Here is an 8,559-nt window from a genome sequence, read left to right as displayed (position 1 = left end):
ACCAGACGGCTTCACAGGGGAGTTTTACCAAACATTCAAGGAAGAACTAAAACCTATCCTCCTCAGACTACTACAAAAAATTCAAGAGGAAGGAACACTTCCAAGCTCATTCTATGAAGCCAGCATCACCCTAATACCAAAACCAGGTAAAGACAACACAATGAAAGAGAATTACAGGCCAATATCCCTCATGAACATAGATGCCAAAATCCTCAACAAAATCTTAGCAAATCGGATCCAGCAGTACATCAGAAAGATCATACACCATGACCAAGTAGGATTTATCCCAGGGATGCAAGGATGATACAATATCCGCAAATCAATAAACGTGATACATCACATAAACAAATTGAAAGAAAATACCACATGGTCATATCAATTGATGCAGAAAAAGCATTTGACAAAATTCAGCACCCATTTTTGATAAAAACTCTCAGCAAGGTGGGAGTAGAAGGATCATACCTCAACATAATAAAAGCCATATATGACAGGCCCACAGCCAACATCATACTCAATGGACAAAAACTAACACCATTTCCCCTAAGAACAGGAACAAGACAGGGATGCCCCCTCTCACCACTCCTGTTCAACATAGTACTGGAAGTGTTAGCCATTGCAATTCGGCAAGAAGAAGAAATAAAAGGCATCCAAATTGGAAAAGAGGAAGTAAAACTGTCCTTATTTGCAGACGACATGATATTATACATACAAAACCCTAGAGATTCCATCAAAAAGCTACTAGACTTAATACATGAATTTGGCAATGTAGCAGGATACAAAATTAACCCCAAGAAATCTGAGGCATTTCTATACACCAATAGTGAACTTTCAGAAAGAGAGATTATAAAAACAATCCCGTTTACCATTGCACCGAAAAAACTAAGCTACCTAGGAATAAACTTAACTAAAGAGGTAAAAGACCTCTACTCAGAAAACTACAGGACGTTGAAAAAAGACATAGAGGGAGACATAAACAGATGGAAGAACATACCGTGTTCATGGATTGGTAGAATCAACATCATTAAAATGTCCATACTACCCAAAGCAATCTATAAATTCAACGCACTTCCCATTAAAATACCAACAGCATACTTCAGAGATCTAGAACGAACTTTCCAAAAATTCATCTGGAATAAAAAAAGACCCCGAATAGCTGCAGCAATCCTGAAAAAGAACAAAGTAGGTGGGATCTCAATACCAGATATCAAGTTGTATTACAAAGCCACTGTTCTCAAAACTGCCTGGTACTGGCACAAGAATAGGCATATAGATCAATGGAATAGAATAGAGAGCCCAGAAATCGGCCCGAACCAATATGCTCAATTAATATTTGACAAAGGAGGCAAGAACATACAATGGAGCCAAGATAGTCTCTTCAATAAATGGTGTTGGGAAAATTGGACAGATATATGCAAGAAAATGAAACTAGACCACCAACTTACACCATACACAAAAATAAACTCAAAATGGATAAAGGACTTAAATGTACGACAGGATACCATAAAAATTCTAGAAGAATCCAAAGGCAAGAAAATCTCAGACATATGCCGAAGCAATTTCTTCACTGATACAGCTCCTAGTGCACTTGAAACTATAGAAAAAATGAACAAATGGGACTACATCAAAATAAAAAGCTTCTGCACAGCAAAAGAAACCATCAACAAAACAACGAGAAAACCCACTGTGTGGGAAAACATATTTGCCAATGACATATCTGATAAGGGCCTAATCTCCAAAATTTATAGGGAACTCATACAACTTAACAAAAGGAAGATAAACAATCCAATCAAAAAATGGGCAAAGGACCTAAATAGACACCTTTCAAAAGAGGACATTCAGAAAGCCAAGAGACATATGAAAACATGCTCAAAGTCACTAATCATCCGAGAGATGCAAATCAAAACAGCAATGAGGTACCATCTCACACCTGTCAGACTGGCTATCATCAAGAAATCAACAAAGGACAAGTGCTGGAGAGGTTGTGGAGAAAAAGGAACACTTGTGCACTGCTGGTGGGAATGCAGACTGGTGCAGCCACTATGGAAGACAGTATGGAGTTTCCTTAAAAAACTGAAAATGGAACTCCCATTTGACCCTGTGATCCCACTTCTAGGAATATATCCCAAGAAACCAGAAACACCAATCAGAAAGGATATATGCACCCCTATGTTCATAGCAGCACAATTCACCATAGCTAAGATCTGGAAACAGCCTAAGTGCCCATCAGTAGATGAATGGATTAGAAAACCGTGGTACATCTACACGATGGAATACTATGCTGCTGTAAAAAGGAAGGAACTCTTACCATTTGCAATGTCATGGATGGAACTGGAGAGCATTATGCTAAGTGAAATAAGCCAGTCAATAAAGGCAAAATACCACATGATCTCACTCATTCATGGACAATAGAGACCATTATAAACTTTTGAACAATAATAGATACAGAGGCAGAACTGCCTCAAACAGATTATCAAACTGCAGCGGGAAGGCCGGGGAGGGTTGGGGGGCAGGAGGTAGGGGGTAAGAGATCAACTAAAGGACTTGTATGCATGCATATAAGCATAACCAATGTACATAAGACACTGGGTGATAGGGGAGGCTAGGGGACTGTCTAGGGCGGGGGGATAAAATGGATACATATGTAATACCCTTTGTAATACTTTAAGCAATAAAAAAAAAAGAAAGAAAGCAGGAGGAGAGCCTAAGGTAGCTTTGGGACAACATGAAATAAAGTAACATATGTATAATATAGGGGTTCCAGAAGTACAAGAAGAGGAGCCAAGATTAGAAAACCTATTTCAAGAAATAGTGACAGAAAACTTCCCTGATTGAGAAGAAAAAGTCACACAAGCAAAGAGAGTCCCCAAAAAAATGAACCCAAAATGACCCACACCAAGACACATTGTAATTACAATGGCAAATGTTAACAACAAAGAGAGAATCTTAAAGGCTGCAAAGAGAAACAGAGAGTTACCTACAAAGGGTCTCCCATTAGATTATCAAATGATTTCTCAACAGAAATACTTCAGGCCAGAAGGGAATGGAATGAAATATACAAAGTGATGCAAAGCAAGGGACCGAATCCAAGAATACTCTATCCAGCAAGGCTATCATTCAAAATTGAAGGGAAAATCATGAGCTTCACAGACCAAAAAAAAAGGCTAAGGGAGTTTATCACTTCCAAGCCCGCAATGCAAGAAATGCTAAATGGACTGTTGTAAAAAGAAGAAATAGAAAGGGAAGAAGGAACACAATCATAAAGAATAAAAATGGCACAAACAGCCGAAACCGGTTTGGCTCAGTGGATAGAGCGTTGGCCTGCGGACTGAAAGGTCCCAGGTTCGATTCCGGTCAAGGGCATGTACCTGGGTTGCGGGCACATCCCCAGTGGGAGATGTGCAGGAGGCAGCTGATCGATGGTTCTTTCTCATCGATTTTTCTAACTCTCTATCTCTCTCCCTTCCTCTCTGTGAAAAATCAATAAAATATATTTTTTTAAAAAATGGCACAAACAAATACCTATCAATAATAACATAAATGTACTAAATGCTCCAATCAAAAGACAAATAGTGGCTAAATAGATAAGAAAACATGACCCATACATATGCTGTCTACAAGAGACCCAACCCAGAACAGGAGATTCACACATACTGAAAGTAAAGGGATAGAAAAATATTTACCACACGATACCTCTGGTAAACATGTATGCACCCAATGCAGGAACTCCAAAATACATTAAAAAAAAAAAAAACACGAACTTCTGGATGATATCAAGGGAGAGATTTACAACAATACAATCATAGTAGGGGATTTTAATACCCCATTGACATCACTGGATAAATCCTCTAGACAAAAAAATCAGCAAAGAAACAGCAATCTGAAATGACTCACTAGATCATATGGACTTAATAGATATCTTCAGAACATGTCACCATAAAGCTACAGAATATATATTCTTCTCAAGTGCACATGGGACATTTTCAAAGAGAGACCGCATATTGGGACACAGGCAAAGTCTCTTCAAATTTAAGAAGATGGAAATCATAACAAGCCAGGCTCACCAAGAAGCAAAGAGAGAGAACCCAAATAAATAAAATCAGAAATGAAAGAGGTGAAATAACAGACATCAGAGGAATACAAAGGATTGTAAAACAAAAAAATACTATGAACAACTCTATTCCAACAAAATGGTCAACCTAGAAGGAACTGACATATTCCTAGAAAAATAAGACTTTCCAAACTCAATCAGAAAGAATAAAAAAATCTGAATAGGCTGATAACTATGGAGGAAATTGAAGCAGTAATCAAAAAACTTCCAGAAAAAAAAAAAAAAAAGCCCTAGGCCAGATGACTTCACAGGGGAGTTTACCAAACATTCAAATAAGAACTAAAACCTCTCCTCCTCAGACTATTCCAAAAAAATTCAAGAGGAAGGCACACTTCCAAGCTCTTTCTATGAAGCCAGCATTCTATGAAACCACTGCATGGGAGAACATATTGGTCTAATCCCAAACCAGATAAAGACACTACAAAGAAAGAGAATTATAGACCAATATCCCTGATGAACATAGATGCTAAAAACTTCAACAAATTTCTAGCAAATCAGATCCAGCATTACATTAGGAAAGATCATACACCATGACCAAGTGGGATTTATTCTGGGTATGCAAAGATGGCATAATACCCAGAAATCAATAAATGTGATACATCGCATAAACAAATTTAGAGACAAAAATCACGTAATCATATTAACTGATGCAGAAAAAGCATTTGACATATTCCAACAACCTTTCTTGATAAAAACTCTTAGCAAAGTGGGAATAGAGGGATCATACCTCAGCATAATAAAAGCCTTATATGACAAACCTGCAGCAAACATCATATTTATTGAGCAAAATCTAAAACCATTTCCCCTAAGAACAGGAACAAGACAGGGATTCCCACTCTCACCACTCCTGTTCGACATAGTACTGGAAGTACTAGCCATTGCAACCAGACAAGAAGAATAAATAAAAGGCATCCAAATTGGGAAAGAAGTAAAACTGTCATTATTCACAGGTGACATGATATTGTACATAGAAACCCCTAAAGAGTCCATCAAAAACCTACTAGAACTAATAAATGAATTCAGCAATGTACCAGGATAAAAATTAACACCCAGAAATCTATGGCTTTTTTATACACAAATAATGAACTCACAGAAAGAGGAAAAAGAAAATCCCATTTACCATTGCACCAAAAAATTAAGATATGTAGGAATAAACTAAACAAAGGAGGTAAAAGACCTATACTCAGAAAACTACAGGACATTGAAAAAAGAGATAGAATAAGACATAAACAAATGAAAGAATATACTGTGTTCATGGATTGGTAGAATCAACATAATTAAGATGTCCATACTACCCAAAGAAATCTATAGATTCAATGCAACCCTCATTAAAATACCAATGGCATACTTCAAAGACCTAGAACAAACTTTCCAAAAATTCATCTAGAATAAAAAAAGACCCTGAAAAGCTGCAACAATCCTGATAAAGAAGAACAAAGTAGGATGGATCTCAATACCAGATATCAAGCTGTATTACAAAGCCACTGGTCTCAAAACTGCCTGGTACTGGCACAAGAATAGACATATAGATCAATGGGATAGAATAGAGAACCCAGAAATCGACTCAAACCACTATGCTCAATTAATATTTGACAAAGGAGGCAAGAACATACAATGAAGTCAAGACAGTCTCTTCAATAAATGGTGTTGGGAAAATTGGACAGATACATGCAAAAAAAATGAAACTAGACCACCAACTTACACTATACATAAAAATAAACTCAAAATGGATAAAGGACTTAAACATAAGATGGGAAACCATAAAAATCTTAGAAGAATCCATCGACACCAAAATAGCAGACATTTGCCATAGCACTATCTTTACCAATACAGCTCCCAGGGCAATGGAAACTAAGGAGAAAATAAACAAATGGGACTACATAAATATAAAAAGCTTCTGCACAGCAAAAGAAACCATCAACAAAACAACAAGAAAGCCCACTGCATGGGAGAACATATTTGCCAATGTTATATCCAATAAGGACATAATCTCCAACATTTATAGGGAACTCCAACATCATAACAAAAGGAAGATAAAGAATCCAATAAAAAAATTGGCAAAGGATTCAATAAACACTTTTTGAAAGTGGACATATAGAAGCCCAAGAGACATATGAAAACATACTCAAAGTCTCTGATCATCTGAGAGATGCAAATCAAAATGACAGTGAGATACCATCTCACACCTGTCAGAATGACTAACATCAACAAATGGACAAACAACAAGTGCTGGCGAGAATGTGGAGAAAAAGGAACCCTCGTGCACTGCTGGTGGGAAAGCAGACTGGTGCAGCTACTATGGAAAACAGTATGGAGTTTCCTCAAAAAATTAAAAATGGAACTCCCATTTGACCCAGTAATCCCACTTCCAGGAATATACCCCAAGAAATCAGAAAGGAAATATGCACACCTATGTCCATAGCAGCACAGTTTACAATAGCTAAGATTTGGAAATAACGTAAGTGCCCATCAGCAGATGAGTGGATTAAAAAACAGTGGTACATCTACACAATGAATACTATGCTGCTATAAAACAGAAAGAACTCCTACATTCACAACAGCATGAATGGTCATGGAGAGCATTATGCTAAGCAAACTAAGCCAGTCAGAGAAAGATAAATATCACATTATCTCACTCATTTGTGGAATATAATGAACAACATAAACTGATGAACAAAAATAAATCCAGAGACAGAGAAGCATCTAAGAGACCATCCAACTTCAGAGGGAAGGCAGGGGAGGGGTGGGTAAGAGATCAATCTAAGGACTTGTATGCATGCATATGAGCATAACCAATGGACAGAGACACTAGGGGGGGTGAGGGCATGTGCTGGGAATGAGGGTGGCCAGGGAGAGGTCAATGGAGGGAAAATGAGACATATGTAATACTGTATGTAGTACTTTAATAAAGAAATTTTTAAAAAGTAAATGCAGTTTCCAAAAAAAAAATAAAATTTTTGACACATATTTTCAATGGGAAATAAATATTACTATTTCAACAAAATGTTATTTTATTACAGTATTCATTCCTACTGTAAAGTAAACTTATTGCATTTCAATTAAATATATATTTGTATAAGGATAATAATGTATTATGACATTTTTGTTTTGGGATGTTATTTAACATCTTTTCAATCAATGTAGTACTTAGTCCTAATTCATTTGTTCATTTTAACAAGACTGATTGGATTAGACAAAGAAGTCCTCTAACATTTATCATAGCAAATAAATATATTGGAACAAACAAAATAAAAAAGAGAAATATGATGGCATTAATTTTCTTACATCTGTAATATCTTAATTAACATTAAATTATCAAATTTGAAAGTCATTTCTTTAAAACAAAACTGAGGTAGATATATAATTTTTATATTGCTTTTAATATTAGACATTAATAGATTTTTATTAATACCTTTTATGTCCAATAATTTCTGGTCATAGAAATCTAAGCATACTATTAGAAAGAAACCCCCTCACACACACACACACACCCCCCCCCCCGCCACACACACACACAAGTGGTTGAGATAAATAAAAGAAAAAAAAGAAATAGCTTATAATGTCAGGCTTCATTCAGGAAAAAAAAATTCTACAATTATTACTGTGACTGGGAAACACAGTTGTAAAGATTAATAAAATAGCACAGAGATTCTCCAGGAGGTCACAGATTATTTGTGCTAACAGATACTATATATATATACATTGCGTTGTATAGTAGTGTTTTAAATAATGTGGTTTGGGAGTAGAGAGTAAATAATTCACCAAAGAAGGAATCAGATGTTGGTGGAATTTGTTCTGGGCCTTGAGGCTGAAGTCAAAAGCAGAATGTGAGCACAGGTGCATGTTGTTCATACAAATAATGCTTAGTTCTGAGTGTGTGGGTGATGTGACAATATGGGACATGTTTGTGATACATGAAATTGAAAAGAAAACTGGAGAGCCACATTTAGAACTGCCTTATTCTGCAGTTTCAGACTTACTCTGTGAGCAGATACGAGCCACTGATGCCTTTTAAATAGAATTGTGTTATCAGATAAATAACATATCACCTTTCTCAGACAAAAGATGCTGGTAGGAAAATACCTAGAAGCTAATACAGCATTGGCTTATTTGATTATCCATCCCCTCTATAAGACTCATATTAGCATTTAAAATAAGCCCCACAATATTACTTTCTCTCCTCTTTGCTTGAGACTGTTCCTTCAAAATTGTCCCTAATCTCCAAAAATGCTTTCTCAAGATCAGGAAAATCAAGATTTCCATTTATTCCAATGAATGAGCTAATTTACATTTCACTCCTACTTAAGTGGACACTTCTATTTTCTTTTCAACTAATTATTTTAATTGTTTTCCCTTTTATGAATTACACTTTTTCTCCTTTTTTTGTTCTTAAACACTTTAAAATAAAATTCAACTCAAAATAAAGAAAGTATTATATTAAAGAGGTTTTA

The sequence above is a fragment of the Myotis daubentonii genome, chromosome 2 (genome assembly GCF_963259705.1).
Source record: "Myotis daubentonii chromosome 2, mMyoDau2.1, whole genome shotgun sequence".
Lineage (NCBI taxonomy): Eukaryota > Metazoa > Chordata > Mammalia > Chiroptera > Vespertilionidae > Myotis > Myotis daubentonii.
This window is presented reverse-complemented; position numbering follows the sequence as displayed.